Source organism: Ruditapes philippinarum, unplaced genomic scaffold, assembly GCF_026571515.1.
Source record: "Ruditapes philippinarum isolate M1 unplaced genomic scaffold, ASM2657151v2 ctg895_1_1_1_1, whole genome shotgun sequence".
In the NCBI taxonomy this organism is placed as follows: domain Eukaryota; kingdom Metazoa; phylum Mollusca; class Bivalvia; order Venerida; family Veneridae; genus Ruditapes; species Ruditapes philippinarum.
The window spans coordinates 259387-277486 of NW_026856197.1; the positions used below are offsets into that span (position 1 = coordinate 259387).

An 18100-nucleotide genomic window follows, 5' to 3' on the forward strand; every position below is an offset into this window, starting at 1 on the left:
CTGCTGGCAGCAGAAGGACTAGCCTTAGCCAAGCCAGCATGCTCATCCGCGGAGTCTGATCGGGCTCTATATTGTTGATAGTTTAAAATGGGAACTTTGTCATTGAAATCATTAAAACTTCGAATGAACTGTTCTTGCATATCAGACTGGCGTTTCCGTTAGATTTACCCATGCCGGAAATCTCACCTGGCATGGGGTGCCAGATGAGTCGCGTGCTATACAATGTCATGCTTAGGATTGCGTAATTTTACCGTTATGAATGAAGTTGTAATTTTATACGCTGTTGTAAGGTAATAGTGACGGGTGTAATGACCTAAATTTCCATGGACAATTGTTTTATTAAGGTAAAGAAATTAAAATATCAAAATATGGGTGTTATTTTCTCCACTGTCTGTTTGTTGCTCTACTAGATGCCTGGACGTTATCAAGGACAACGTTTTGTAAACGTCATCTTAAGGTTCATTTTTTAAGGAAAGAGCACACAGAGTTTTGCATTAAAACAAGTTTTGCAAGAAATCAAAGTTATGACATCGCAATGTGTTTGCTGCATTTTCTATGCTCAATACGCATTTATTAAATGAAGAAATATCAGTAGTTGATAATATAATAACTATGAAGGTACTGAGTATAATTTAAATTCAAAACCTACTTATTTATCATAAGACTTATTTCAAAGTGCCAGTTAATGACACTTGTTTCCTTAAAAAATAGGCTAATGTAATACGTAAATTAATGAAATTATTTTAGTTTATTTTATGATATGTCAGAGTTTATAATTTATTTCCTACGTTACGTTTCTATAAAAGGACGCTTGCTGCATAAATAAAAGGCTACGTGTTGCCTTTAATAGCATGATTGTAAACCCTGTCCAGATCTGTAGTGTAATCATGCCATACTGACTACATGAGAAACTGGTTAATTAAAACTGTCGTATAGGTGTTATAAATTTATATTTTATTACCTGCAGAAAGATGGACATTGTCACGTTGATTTATGGTAGAAGTAACTTCTGCCCTTCAATTTTATTCCGAATCGTTTGTAGATGACAGCTTCGCGAATAAGGTATAGATAAGTATTGGCTCAGAAAAAAATAACAAAATGATCTTTTAATTATTTTGTTATGAACAGAGACGAAATTAAATAGCATATATACAAAATATCTGTTAACTGGTCTTTCTTTGCTTTGAAGTTAAATATAGCATAAAAAATGAGCTGTAGCTGTAAAGGCTCAGGTTATGACACAAATTAAAGGTTAGCCTTTAGTAACCAAGGGATGAGATATACCTCAATGCAATTTTAAGTATTACTCAAAGAATTTAAAGATGAAAGAAGGTCGAACTACCTAACTTACAGAAATATCAACAGTTCAGGCTGGTACTTCTTCCATTGTACGTTCAAGCCGTTTATCTGTTTTCAGACACGTGATTATCATTCTCAGTGCGATGGGCTTTTTTTAGAGCCATCTTTTCGGCATTAACAGAGCACAGGCAACTTTTTATCAGGACTTAATATCTTGTAAGTTCCCTATATACAATTAATATGTTGTTCCGCCCGCAGCTTCTGACAACGGCATGTGCTTTTTAATCGCGACGAGCATGCCCCAGTTTTTCGAAAGAATATCTAAGTTAATCTATGGTCGTATATTTATTTGGGAAAACGAATCTGCTCTTGCATTTGATGTTATAATAGTGAAGAAACTATAACTTGTTTTAAGGAATTTCACTGAGGTCCAAAAGCCTTAAAGTAAGTATAAAGTTTAAAACTCTTACATATTTCGACAAAGGCACTTAAATGGACAAAGGTGAAATGATAATAAAAAATATCCTTAAAATTAAACTGAAATTCGTTTCTTAGATGATCTGAGTTCAACGAAGTAAGCAAATGATCAAATGATTTATGCATACAAGTTACTGGTATAAAGCTATGTCAAACGGTATAAAATATCTTGAACAAATATTGCTGTCATGTCAAAAAAAAACTCAATGAAGAATCTGTCACCTTTAGTAATATAAATATTGGAATCTTGAATCTTCAGTAAATCATGTGATTACCTATTATAGTTTGCAATCAGTAGCCCACATACACGTTCACATTACATGTATTTGCAAAGTGAATCACCGGCATGAATAAGCTTTTTTTACTTTCACAAATTCTAGTATGCGAATAATAAACGGACTCGTTCAAGAAATTTAATTAAGTTTTAACACCGTAACAGAAATAGTTAACACAATATACGAAACATAATATCCGAGAAAGGTGCAGATCACAAGCTGTTTTTATAACATTTAATTGAAAATTGTGTGCAAGCAAATTTCATTGAGAACAGCCTAGGGTTTCTGTATTTTAACACTACGTAACTATGGATTTTGTTTACATTTATTTATTGTCATAGCATCATAACAAAAGGTCATTGGTTCTTGTTACAAATGTAGACACCAAAACAAACAACTATTACTTGTCAGACAGAAACAAGAACACAAGACAATGTTCTATAACTATATTGAGGTTGTTTGCCAAAGCAATGTTTGAAAATTGTCGGTGAAACACGACGTTTAAGAATAACACCCTAAATTGTACACGTTATTTACGTGTACTGACAGGTAAAGCATCCGTTGACTTATGTTAAACATTAGCTCTAACACCTTTCTGAAATGCGTTAACTTTATAAATAAGGAAAATATATATCAACATGTAAGGTTAGATAAGCAGACGACAACCCTTGATAGAAATCTAAAAGCCAGCTCAATTTAAAACTAGAAACATTACAAGACGCAAGGCAATTGCATCACTAACACCAACAGTAGAAAATATTGCTAGCTGTTAAAAAGAGCTTTTAGTGCAATAAAATATGCGTAGTTGTAGTTTTAATAGAATTTACTATCAATCTGCCACTGCTCTATCGAGACCATGTACAACGGTTTCATTTCGGTTAAATAATAGCGGGGATATGTCACTCTCGCAATTCAGGGCATTGGTCGGATAATCCGAAGTCAATATCCTCGAAACTCCCAAAGATAGTGGGTAGTGGGTAAAAACTTTTTGAATCAAATTTGTATAACCGGAACAAACATATTAACTCTAATACGAATAAGCTTTAATTCTGGAAACATTAATTCTGGAAGTGCTCTTTTTTATAAATCTATGCACAAACGTGCGTTATTGTCTTCACAAATTCACAATGTGCTTATTGTTTATGGATGTGCATCATCTAAAATATTTTAAATTGCGTTATCTTAAACAGTGTAAGATCATTTTAATTGCAGATTATACAGATACAGTTAATAAATCAAAATATTAAAATATATTAAAATCAATTTAAGTTGTAATTTTGCATGTCATTAGAATGCAAATGAACAGTAAAATGTATGTTAACAACATGTTTATACGGTGTGTCATGCTAAATATCACACAACCAGGTGAAAAGTGTTATTTTAAATGAACAGTTTTTTAGACAAACTTAATGAGCAAATGTATAAATTTCCAAATGCATGATTAAGACGTTATATACATTGCAATAGCTGAGAAGTTATTTTAAATGTATATACATACAAATATACAATGAATACATCCAATCTAGTTAGAAAAATATGAGAAAATTTAAGCCTTAGACATCAACAAATTCTCAAACTAACTTTTAAAGTTTTGTTTATTTGCACAAATTAAAGAAACTAACTATCGCATTTGGCAAGTTAACTTTAAATTAATTTACATGAATACGGCAAATTTATCCAGTTAAGCATAACATTATCTTTTTAAAGAAATGACATATAAAATTTGATATACAGAAAACGGTCGCTGATGCAAATATGTAATAACATGGTTAAAATCATAGCCCTTTAGATAACATCACAAGAAAATCGATTAGCAACATTCATATGAAACAGCTAAAATAAAGCATCTATACAATACTGTTATTACAAAATGTTATTATTAACATGAATACAAAGATCTTCTATTTCAAATTTTCAACAGGTTTTGGCACTATCTATTAACAAACTTCATAAGTAAAAAATAATTTTAGCTTAGAATTATCATCCAAGCTATAAAAGTTACTAACCGTTTGTCATTCTTTAAGAAGAAAGAAATTTGATCGTATATCATCATATAATGCACAATGTAATATAACATGGAGTTCTGACTATGCATCATTGCAAAATGGACATTTTCTTTTAAAAATTATAGGTTCTTATATCTCTCTGTTTTGTGATAATGGCCGCAACGCAACATGTAAATTTGCAAAAACCATCCCTATGTCTTAAGTTTGATGATTGAAATATTACTTATATGAGACAAATTACAAAAGGAATTTGCAGTTGACTACTTATTTTTCACTATATAGCCCGGGTCTCCACGATTCCGGTGTACATATTTTATACAAGGTGTTTTTCATATAAAATTTTACTAACTTGATAAAAAGAAGGGATAAACAACTTCATTAACATTTAATCCTCTTAAAAATGCATTACTGAGTTCTGTTACTATGAAATTCTCGCTCACTACAAATGTAAACAATGGTCGACCATTTTGTATGACGTAGTTAAACAGACTTCATGCTACCGGTGCACTGGTAAAAATGTTATTTATATGGAAAGCCATTTCAGTTTTAATAGCAAAAATATCATTTTAGCATTCTTGTATTCATATCTAAAAAACAAACTTAAAAACAACATAAAAACGTGTGTTTCAATAGTTTACTGTTCCCTTTTTATCACCCCAAGGGATCTCTGTATTAGAATCTTACACTCCCAATTACAGGTGTATATTTTACCATGTGACTGGATTCAAAAATTCCCCCCTTCACTTAATTTTAGCGTTGTTGTGATTTTCTGGTCCTTTTATATCATTTAATCTATTTTATTTCTATATGATGAAGATTAAATATCAATATGGCACTTTACACAGTCTCCCTTAAAGGACTGAATGAAACTGACTTTTTAATTTTCACAAACTATTTTATATGCACTAATGGCTTTCCATAGATTTTTTTCCCCGCCAAAAATGATGTCAAAAGGTCAAGTGACATATAATGGAGGTTGAATGACGTCACCACCTGTCATTTTTTATTTTTTTGGAAAAAAAAGTGTTTTGTAGAGTGACCAATTTATGCAATGGAGGAATAGGATAGTAAAATAAAAATAAGGTAGGATATGTGAAATATTTCCTTCAGAAACTCATGAAAATGTTTAAAAACTTTGAAATAGCCACTATTACTGGGGGCATGTCAATATAAACACTCGGTAGGTGGCGTTGACAATAATATCGCGAGATATGTGAATATACTGGTACCATGGAGTCACCGGTATCATGGGGTTCGAGTATATAAGACAAATAAGGCATCCGCCGACAGAAAACAAATACCCATGATAACCGATAAAGCAGTTAGCAGGACAAGATTAGCAGGACAAAGAAAAATAAGTTGAAAAGTTTTTTGTATGAAAGAAATAGTTCATGCAAATATGGAGCGGTTTGTGAAATGACATTAAACACTAATGCCGTTTAGGTCATATTTGATTATGCGCATGTCATGATGTGTCAACCTTTGAATGTCTGACGTTATAGAATCAAGGAAAACAGACAGACAGACAGACAGACAGACAGAAAAAAGTATGAGTCGATCAATGCAGACGCAAAATAAAACATGATATTTCAGTTACACCTTAATAAGTAACAAAAGCTGAAATTGTTTAAAAAGATTTTATGCAAATAGATGAAAACACAAATTTATCAAAACATTAAAATTAATTGTTTGTTTGCATAAATGAAGATAGTTGTCTAACATATGCAAACAAGGTATTAAATTTCGTACATAAGATATATATGTATAGTTAAGGCAAATATTACATTTGTCAAGACAAAACAGAAAAATACACTTAATACAATGCTTTTGAAAATGCGAGGTTTAAGGCCATTTAGTCATAAGCAAGCTGATATGATAATGAAAAACAGTATGGTATTGAGGTTTTACCTTGTCAAACCATTTTATCAATTTACAATTAAAAAAATATACGATTTCTTTGGTAAACAAACATTTTGTATTATTCAAGTTGTAACAAATGAAGACATAACAAACTAAATAGGTCAAAGTTACACTATTTATTTACTCGCAGAAGTACATAACAAGAAAACAAATTATGATGTCTGTCAAAGAATACGTTTGAAAACAATAATTTCTCATCACAATACATTCCTTGTTAATTTGTATATACATATGTTACCATATTGCAATGAAGGGAGCTCGAAAGATGTACAGAAGAATAGATATAATCTCACTCAAATTAAATACTAATAACGTATAACATGTGAAGATGTTTGTTATGTTGTTCGATTGCGGGTCTTCTGCAACGTCTGTCAATTTCTAAATACGTACATGTGGGGAAGCTAACAGAAACGTCGACGGTTCCAATTCGGTGCCTGACAATGCATAACATAATACACGGAGAGTACCTTTTCATCTATAAACCTGGATAAAAACCATACAAACCTTTAAATTCCATCCAAAATACGTTGCTTTATGTAATAAGTTATTTTTAGTCAAACCGCACAATTATAGTGGAAAAATTAATATAAGCCAGTGTGCAGGATTTATGATATGTTTCGTGTTGTATTGTAAAATATTCTTATTTCATCTCAATTATTATACATGATAAAGTGATGGTAATCATTTAGAAATCTATACAAACGTCTTCGGATTCTTTTATGTGAGAAAGTTATCTAGCTACTAAAAAGAACGTTGTTGGTTCTACTCTGCTGCACGTTCGTGCCTGTAATAATGAACAAAAAGTGTGTGGGGATGGGGGGCTGAGGTCTTCTCCCGCCAGTAAAGCTGTGGAAATCCTTCATATAACCTGCAATGTGTTGGTACGACGTAAAGAAATCTTGTTTACTGAATCTCATGGTATATAAGTATTTGTTAGATGACATAATATTATAACATGGTATTTCTTGAAGTAGTACATGTATTCAATTATTTACTGTTACAATTATCCTCTCATGTTGAATATTCTACTTATTAAGATAGGGCACATTTGAGTTTGAAAACGTTTAAATATTGGTTTTAGAGCATTTTAAATGCTTGTTACCTGAAGAAAGTAGCGCTAAATGTGACTTTATTGGTGTTTTATGAAACAACATGTGAACAAAGCAGTGTTTTGACTTTGACTTTGAAAAATTTCAAATACATACTTTTACCATCAAAGTCATTTCTCACCAAACATTTAATTAACAAAGAGTTTATCATGTGTCATTAAATAAATGGTTTCCTTTGCAGTAAAAGTAATGTTTCGCATTGTTATTTCAGTGGGTGAGAAAAAGGTAATTTTTGGCAAGTGTCACTCGCTCCACTTAACGGGCTCTGTGTCAATAAATTGACATTTTTACAAGTTTTTACATTGTTAATTCTCCGATTTATTACTTTTATTGTCACATGTGTTAATACATTGATGTTATTACATGTAGTGTTTGATGTAAATTGATGTATTTATATCTACTTCATCATTGTAATAATTTATAATCATACATGTACATTCTGGACTAAAATAGGCCAAAATTAAGTTCTTAAATGTCGGTCAACACGCGAAATAAAAAGAAAGAAAAATGTTGTTAGGTCTGTTTGAATGACTCTGTCATTGGACGGCATCGCTAAATGCAAGCTACCGTCTACGCCCTTGGCACGGGCTTAAGCAAAATGTATTACCGTAAAAAACTATCTATATGTACTTAGCAAATTATTTGTAACAAAGTAATATTTAATTTGAACTGATAATACGACCTTTGTTAGCTTATCACATATTTGTTCATTCAATATTCCGAAACGAAAATAATATTTTTAGCTGTGAATAAATGGGTGATTACTATTTTTACTATAAGAATGATAATACAATTATTTTGTCAATATTTGTAGTTTGATTACGTTACAATGCATGATTATCAACGTTTTCAACCACTTTTATTTTTCACAAACACAAATTGTTAACTCAAACTTGAATTCAGTTGTCCTTCTCTATCAATTTTAGCTAGAACGGCTCCGAGTGATTATCTTGGGGCCTCCGGGGTCCTCACTTACCCTTGTGTTGTGGTTCGCATTCCTTGAGGGACACTGGATTCTTTCCCGTGAGAATTATATCCAGCAAGCTTACGGAGGGTCGGTGGTTCTACTCAGGTGCCGGCTCATTCCTGAAATAATGCATGAAGGGGCGTTTTTGATGTCTTCCTCTACCAGTAAAGCTGAAAAAGTCCCCGTATGACCTTGACAGTGCCGATTTGACTTAAAATCAAACTGAAGAATTAAATATACAATACAGTGTCATTTATCTGTAAACTGCAAACTGTCTGTGCAGACCAATCCGCTCAAGTCGTTGCTGGACCGTGAGGGATGTTGAAATTTTTTTCATTATCCTTCATGTACAGACTCAATCAAACCGAATCTGCAATTTTCATGTAATTTTCTTTTGATTTCTGCTTTCGAGGGATCACTCTTTCTCACCTTGTTTTTTTTGTTGGGTTTTTGTTGTTGTTGTTGTTGTTTTTTGTACTGGAAATGTCAGAAATAAATAGCACGTTAAGTTGAACAACCTACAGCAGATACCAAGGTCACCGGAAGTTTTTATTAAACCAAAAACAAGTCGTTATTCTTTTTTGATAAAACTGTCACAAGCATTTATTACCTATATCAACAATACATGTTTATGGCATCGTCTAAAAATGCAGTTAAATGATAAAGTGAAAAATGCTGTAAGTAAATCTTTAGACAGGCCTGAGATTCACATTCTAACCACGTGCCAACAAAATATATGTATAACTTTTATGAACCACTCATTTACAGCTGATAAATAGAAATGGTTAAGCATTTCTGCACAAAAAAGAACAGGTAATAAAATATCAAATTTTTAATAAAGAAAAAAGTGAAACATGTCATAATTTGCTTGATTATTTACAATGTATTTGTATTTAAACCTCCTGTAAAATTTGAATTTCAAAAATATTTCCATTCTGATATTCCCTTTACTCTTTATATTAAAACAGAACAGAACAGACATTTTGTTTTAGACTTGTACATCGCCATGCAAATATATAAACAAAACAATTATCACGTCACGTGGTCATGATAACATAAAAAACAATATGATAATCAGGTCAGAGAAAATGAATTTGTTTACAAAGAGAATTTAGATAATTGTGCTAGAAATCCTACTGGCAACCTCACATGATATTGCAAATTTTACCCAGTGAGTCTAAAGGCCTCAACAGATGGTAGGATTTAGTTGTACAGCACTAATTAGAGATAAGATGTACAATTTTCAAAGCAAAACAACACTTGCATTCAAACGGTAATTCTGCATTGTAGGAATCATCTGAGGTTTCCCTAAAAAGAATCCCTCCCAGTTGATCCTTTACATACTTTACTCACTAAATATTTTTTCTCTCCATGAGTAATGATTGAAACACCTCCATTTTTAGAAAAAAAGATTTTTTTTTAATGTGTAGTCTGACAGAGACTCAAACCTGGGACCCTTGGAATACCGTACTGCGGCTCTACTGACTAAGCTATATGGCCGCTTACAAACTACCTCCCCTCCCCTGATTAGAGAACAGTTCAATACCATGACATAATCATTTTCGGAATCATTTGGGATTCGAACATACCACAACTTTGGGTCTTCTGAAGAGTTTTTCAACATCATTTTCATCCCATCTTAGTACTATACTTACCTTTTAGCCGTAATTGTTCTGAAATTTCATTCATTACACCCATTATCAGGAGATCATTTGGCAATATGTTACTTGTCATTGTGGGAGGTCTGTACGACAAGATTTTCAAAATAGAACATGTCCTATCCCTTACACCCAGTATTAAGGTTTACAAATTCAAGAAATAGTAGCCTTCACACATTAAGATTTGCTTGTACATCTTAGTTTCAATTGGTGTTGTACTTCAAAATCCTACTGTCTGTTGAGGCCTTAACCATCCCATTGAAAGCAAAACTACCTCCCGAAATGGGCGAAGGATAGATGTTAACCAGCAGCAAAACTACATACTTACAGAACAGTTTCTTTTCTATTGAAAGAAATTAGACTTCTTTTAAATTATACTTTTCGTATTACAATTCAGTAAATGACATTTGTACTGAATAACCAATTAGCAAAGTATCGATCTACGGCATACTAAGACTAAGTAGGTCTCAAGGCCGACAGGTTAATATATGATTTATAAATGCAAATTTATACACTTACAATTATAAGACAATAAACAATGCATCAACTGTAAATCTTAATTACATCAAACGTGATGACCTATGTGTGATCAGGGCCAAATTATAAATTGTATAATTTATGTAAACTCAGTGGAAAATGACAATTTTCATGTTTAAATTATCAAATGTTAAAAACCACAGGAAATAGAACATGCAACTGCAATATTTGTTAAAATTATGCACATTATAAATTATATTATAATCATCTTTTTTTGCAATAATTATGTTACTCAAGTACAATCTTTATGTATTTCCTTGTAAAGCTTGTTTGATATCTAATAAAAGTTAATGTCAACAGAATTGCTTTTTAATGAAGAAACTTCAAGAAAGCCTTAAAATATGTGTTATTTTCACGGCCTATACATGTAATGACAAGCATTGAAAAAGTGTGAATTTGATTATCAACGAATCATTTATCAATTCAAAAGTCAAAACGTTTTGCCCGTTAAACAATAGCAATAATCGTGAAATTTTAATTCTTTTATAGGTACATACAAACTTTTCATACATGTCATTAGATTTCACAATTTCCACATCTCAGCTTCGTGCAGCTAGAATTAAAACATCTCTAGAAAACAAAATAGATAAAGGTTGCTGTTCTATTCTATTCTTGTTTATATTTCTAATTTAATTCTGTTAGGACTTCATTTATGTCGACCTTGTGAAGGTCATATAATTAAGAATTAAATTATTTTGGAAAACGGTGAAAGAGAGCCAAAGTGAATATATACTTGATTAATTGGCATTGAATCCGTTGATTTGTAATCCAACACAATACGATTCTCTATGAAATATGTAATGATTTCATTACATTATAAGCAGTGTACTTTATAGTGATCAGGTACTTTATGCTATTACAGAAACACTAGACGTAAGTTATTTGATATATAAGTTACTGGGTTTTGTTTCCAAAATCGATTTAAGTTAATGGAATTTTATTGGTCTTGATATAAAACATTCATTGATGAAATATCTTATGTCATACCACACGAGGTACGTCAAAATGTCAGCTTGAATCGTTACTAGAAAATGTCATTTCATATGTAATATGATTTGCTATATATAGAAATGCCTTTTATTTCATTAGCATGACACAAATGTTAGTTAGTGATGAGGACTAGCATAAAGTAAGCATTACCCGAAATCACGATTAGAAAGTAAGATAAACCTTAACTAGTAAGAATAGAAGATTTGTTCGCATATGTTTTAATCACAATAAAGCAAGCTGAAGAGAAAAAAACTCTTGTGTAACCATGGCAGCAGAAAACAAGAAACCTGTGACATTAACTTTTTTATTGTCCTCGATATTTAATGCTGAAGGGTCTAGAGCATTCCAGTCTGGTTTGTATGTTTTCTCAAAGTCAGTTGCTTCTTTTGAAAGGTATATCTCTGTTAAAATAGAAGAAAATGTCAGCTTTCTATTTTAGATCTACTTTGATAAATGACCTTTTTTATTAATGGCAATGTATTTTATAGTGGTATATTTTTGTATGTTTTTTGTCCTATTTATTTGGAATTCTCTCTTTTTTTTAATTTCATATCCTTATTTGACTTTAATAAGAAGCCTGAAGCCACGTTAAATTGTTTTTATAATATCATAAAGTAAATGATTTTGTGTTTCTAGGAATGAATTTTCCCTTTAAAAACTAATTTGTTCTCTCCAATACCGCTTGAGATAACGTGTTTGTTTTTTCCTTTGGTCCTTTTGTATTCATATTATAATTCCCTGTCTTTGGGTTATGGGCATGATGTCAGTATCGAAAGCATTGTAAAGGGATCACACAGTAAATTGTCCTTATTGTTACCAAAAACACACTTTGGAAAAATACGTTTGAAGAAAAACTATCACTACCGGAAACTTTATCATTTGTCATAGATTGTAATGTCTTAAATGTTAGGTTTCCTTCAATAACAATTTGTCTCTAAATAAATAAGGGTAGGAAAATTATCACTTTGCAAGAAAGTGTTTAAGTTTAAAGTTTCACTATCATGATTTTCATTAAGTTTTCATAACAGGCGTGCATTGCTTATAATATATCAGACTGGTTTTTTATTGTTTCACCACTTTTTCTGTGTCCTGTTTTGTTTACACCATGTTTGTAAACATGATATTTCATCACGCGAATTTTGTCTGTAAATTCTTTTTATTAATGCAGTTCATATGTCATTTCCAACAACAGTAAGAAAACAACAGCAGAAGTTCCTTGGCATTGATGTTATGAAAACATTTCAACAATAAACATGAGATAATGTATACAGTGTTACATATAAATGTACATGTATATGTATATGAAAACGTAAGCATGAAAAATATTATGATATAATCAATATAAATGTAAAAAATAAAGCTGACATTTAAACGTATTAATTGTTTTGGGACCTTGACTTTATCTATGTAATATGAACAACTTATTTTCTATTTTGATTTTTATAAAATAATGTCATTTTCTGTGATTTAACCAAAAATGTCAATACATACTATTCTTTCTCGTCTTGGCGTTGTATTAAGTGATAGTTCAAATAAGCCTAAGGTTCTTTGATTTAGAAATAATTCGATTGTCAGGTTCATGTACAACATCTTTCAAAATAGAACAGACACGTTTTACAAGTATAAATTACATTTCAATTACAAATATTGAAATAACATGGTAATTGAAACCACAAATTCATATTTTTTATGTCTTAATATATATTGGTTAACCACTAACGTCTGTTTAACATAATTAACAATTTTAATAATTGAATGATATTTAAAGATAATGCAATTCAAATGTATTTATGATATTCAAATGCTACTTTACAATAGTTTCAAAACAAAAACAATCACTATATTGTGGAGAAAGTAGTAGACGTTTATGCAACGGCAAAAAGTAAGTGTTTCTGCAATAAAACGTCAGCTGAAGCGTACACATTTTGTGATTTATATTTCAAAATGTATTCCTTATCTTGAAATATGCTAATTTTGTGATAGCAATCTGATTGTGTATGCGTTGTTTGAAGAAGATATACATTTAACGTGTTTAAGTAAGCAAATCACATTTGTATCCATGTTATGTTTCTGAAAAATGTAACGGACGCTTATTTTGACAGTACACGAAACTAACATGTATATGTGAATGTATTGCATAACTTCGTTATGTTTCACAAACTTATTTCGCCATATGCGACTACAAGCATTGTATTGTATTGCATAGCATTGTAGTATTGTATTGTATTGTATTGCACTGCATTGCATTGTATTGTATTGATTTGATTTTATTCCCCACTTTGTTCCATCTTGTCTTTCTGATGAACCTGTTTTTCTTTTAAAGATATACGCATATTAAAAGAAATATCTTGTAGTACCTGGTAAATTGATAAAACATTTACCTTATCACTGTCATAACAATGTAATTCTATCAACAGAAACATAATTTGCATGTCTCCCAGAATCCTTAATATGTCCATATTTTATAGCCTTTTGTTTGACTTGCAATTGAAAAGCTGAATTGTTTAATAAGTTTTTAACATTCAAAGAAATCTCTGATTTATTGATATAGACTTACAGAGAGATTTTTTCATTTTTCATCCTTGGAATTACCCAAAAACTAGTTTTTCCATGTTATCACGTGCCCTAACGCCTAATTTTGGTAAAAAATTGTTGTATTTGGACATTTTTTATTTTTTTAATTAACCTTTTACCCCATGAGCATATTGCGAAAAATGGCCGTTTTCATTGAAAAGCCTCCTGTAACAAGTTCAAACTGCTATGAAACTATGAACTGATGAAACTTGGCACAAATGTTGACTAGATCATAGCCTCTGTAACAGCATGCTCAATCGTAAATTTCCTGTTACCATGGCAACGGGGGACGTCTCAAAATTGGCAAAAATCACTATTTTGCATTGTTTATTTCCATCAAAAACTGATTTCAAAGTGCTGCAACTTCTCAATGAATTGGGATAGAGTAAAAGGCTTTTCAGCGTCGGTTACTAGTTACCCTAAGATCGACCTGAGGCCATTTTTAGCCTGTCACATGTCCAAAATTTTCTAGGCGATGAGGGGGACTCCGCCCCCTTCAAACCCCCCAAGGGGACACATCCCCCTTCTGGCAACCCCCTGATGTAACATTTGGATTGGGGACGGCGCCGAAAAAGTCGTCACTTTTTTTAACAACATTTTTCAAACGAAAAACAGTGTTTGGGCCAAAATAGGCCATTTTTTCACTGTTTAAGGCCTCAAAGTGGGGGGGGGGGGGGGGGGGGGCAAAAAGTCGTCTAAACATGCTTATATAAGGGAAAAGGTTAAACTGTTTGTCTGTTATATTGTGGGTGATGTAAAAGGGTTATTTGACACTCAACAACTTTAAAAACGCACCAGTCAATGTTTGAATGATTTAAATACTGAATATTGTGAGGTTGTAATTTATTGTTGAGTTCCATACTGAATTTTATTGGTCGAAGATACGTTAAACTAAGCGCTAGCCGATTCTGATATAGGTTTTGCAGCTGTCTGAGCCCAATAGAATCAGTATTATTCTCAAAAATGTGTAATAACCTCTTTTTTCACATTTATTGACATTTTCACAGAACTTGAAAACGAGGCTGTATGTGGTACGATATGCATTTGATATTTAAAATTAAAAACGAGGCTATATGGGGTACGATATGCATTAGATAAAGATATTTTTGCCTCTGAAAATGAAAACGAGGCTAAATGGAGTCATATATTTAATACGATGTCCTACGTCCTGTTAATCTTCTTTTAAACTTCTTTTCGAATGCTCGTGGCGGGTGTTGACTTCGACAAGACAATGACCTTGCTCTTCCTACTTACAAGATCAACTTTTGCCATACCAAGGCTGTGTCAAATTTATAATGTATTGGATGAGATAACTTTTGCTATACCCAGGCTTGGTAAAATTGATAATTTTGGGGATGAGATTAATTTTTCTAAACCCAGGCTGGGTGATATTGATAATCTATGGGATGAGATAACTATTGCTATACCCCAGGCTAGGTCAAATTGAATATTTGTTTGAGATGAGCCTGGTCAAAGAGTGAGATATATTCAACAGCGTTGCCTATGTTCACATTTGTATTTCTGATCAACAAATTGGTAACTTCACACGATAATGATCACTTTCACCTTGTGACTTTGAAATTGTCGTACAATACTTAAGTGTTCATCTATTTACAGATGATGTTTTGGACATTGATTATTAAAGTTTCATACAGATATTTTATCAATGTTTGGGTTTAAAGTCATCGACACACGTCTGGTACGTATTTCAAGTTGTTGAGTGTATTATTTATAACAACTTTGTATGTTATTTTAATTTGTCGTTTTGATCTACTTTACTAAATCAGATTGATTTGATAGTTTTCCTTTTGTCTTTATTCATTAAATAATACTTTTTATCCTGTTTTAACAAACGACTCTCGCAACAATAAATATCACTAAATCACAATATAACCAAAGGTATTATATATCTTTCTGTTATGTGAAACACTGAAAAAGTAACTTCAAGTGAACAAATGTATTTAAGAAACAAACTTATTTCTGTTGATTTGATAATGAAATAATATTCTGGTTCAAAAACAGATTTTACCTGTGGGTGTGTCTCATGCAAAGCTTTCCGGGAATACATTAGAATTACGTACTAAGCATTTACAATTAAATGATATACTCTTAAAATACACGAATCTATCACACGCATTTGCTTTAAAATGCAAAATCACGCAGGTACATGTATTATACAATACATCACCTGAAATTACTTATTACATCATTCGTAATGAACTATGTGTGATCAGGGCCCAATATGTTAAACACTTAATTAATGAACTATGTGTGATCAGGGCCCAATATGTTAAAGACTTGATTAATGAACTATGTGTGATCAGGGCCTAATATGTTAAACACTTAATTAATGAACTATGTATGATCAGGGCCTAATATGTTAAACACTTAATTAATGAACTATGTATGATCAGGGCCTAATATGTTTAACACTTAATTAATGAACTATGTGTGATCAGGACCTAATATGTTAAACACTTAATTAATGAACTATGTATGATCAGGGCCTAATATGTTAAACACTTAATTATTAAGATAACATGTCAACTCAATGACAAATGACAAGTTTCACATCCATTTTTCAAATGTTGAAAACCGCAGTAAATATAACAAAAATACATCTACACTGTTGTAAAGTATGCACATTATGAGATACAACTGTCGTTTTGCATTAATTATGTAAATTTTAATACAAATTAATGAATTTCCTTGTAAAATCTGGCTCTTAACTGAAGTTTATATGGAAAGGAGTGTGCTCTTTCCTGATAAAAATAAAATTAAATTGACCTATTTTACAAATATGTAAACCGACTCGTTTCTCCAGATTAAATATATAAATAGGCGGGCAAAATATGCTATAAGCATAACTTTAAAAATCTGAACCGTCACGTGACTGTACATTTCTCAAAGAGAGTTGTGCAAAAAAGTATCCATATTATTAAATATAGAAGAATGTTTTATTTGCAAATTAACTCCCAAAAGAGTTATATGCAAGCTTCCATGATATATACAATTACATGTATGCATAAGTCAATTACTAATTGAGCCGTGCCATGACAAAACTAACATAGTGCGTTTGCGACCAGTGTGGATCCAGACCAGCCTGAGCATCCGCGCAGTCTGATCAGGATCCATGCTGTTCGCTATCAGTTTCTCTACTTGTGATAGGGTTGGTAAGCGAACAGCATGGATCCTGATCAGACTGCGCGGATGCGCACCCTGGTCTGGATCCATGCTGGTCGCAAACCCATTATGTTGGTTTTGTCATGGCACGGCTCAATTATTAAATACACGTGCATATAATACATTAATAGCTAACGAAGTTGCCAAAATATTGTATGTAGAGTTTAGCCATACGTATGCGTGAGAAGCATAATTCTTTCAATTTATTTTCTATATAATATATATACAGGTTTTTTTACGATTTTTTCTTTTTGTTTTATCAATACAATTACCCCGCTGAATTTTTTAAAGATCTGTTTGACTTCTGTTATTGAAACTTTACAAATTATATAAAAATGAAGATAAAGAACAACATAAAAAGCTTGGTTAGACTTCAAAATGAAGTACAAATTTAGCTAATCACTTAACGCGCTGACCGATTTAATGAAACGTAAAAAATGACGTAATTCAAGAAACTGATTAATTTTTTTCTTATTTTAGGATTTTTTTGTTTTGTTTTGATATATATTTAAATAACTTCGCACTTCAAGTAAATAACCACGCGTATATACGTGCGTTGATATTGTTGTTCTTGTAAAACGATTGCATGTACATAAGGTCATTTATCGTGGGAAGGGATAAACTTCATATAAGACTCTTCATTTTTAGAAATGAGAAGGATAAGAGTCAATGTTTAAAAGGGCTAAATAAAATCAGAAAAATGTTTCTTCTATAAATTCATTTTCTTTTTGTCTAGATAATAGATGTGTCTTTGTTCTTTAAAATTTCCTTAAATAGCATTTTATGATACTGTCTGCATTGGACATTTTGCCAACATTTATGACGGAAGAACCGCATAAAATTTTAATGTATGATGTGGCTAATCTACAATATACAAAAGCTTTTAAGTTTACCTTTCTGCGAAAGGAAGACATAAAAGTTTTTATCACCCAAGTAGACTGGTGTTTGTTGTTTTTTTTCTTAAATTCACCTAGTGACATATATAGCCGTGGGACTTTTGATACAAAATTACTAAAGAGATACAAAGTGATATTCATTATATAAATTATAATATGCTAAAAATTATTGATAAGCAATGATGAAAATGAATATTTATAACTTTTTT

The 18100-nt window shown here is 31.6% G+C and overlaps 1 protein-coding gene across 1 annotated transcript in view; it reads left to right on the forward strand.

The window, feature by feature from the left end:
• The window catches only part of LOC132745750 (prestin-like), a 35856-nt gene that overhangs the window by 227 nt on the left and 17529 nt on the right, over positions 1-18100 (forward strand). The gene's annotated exons all lie outside the window — the stretch shown is intronic.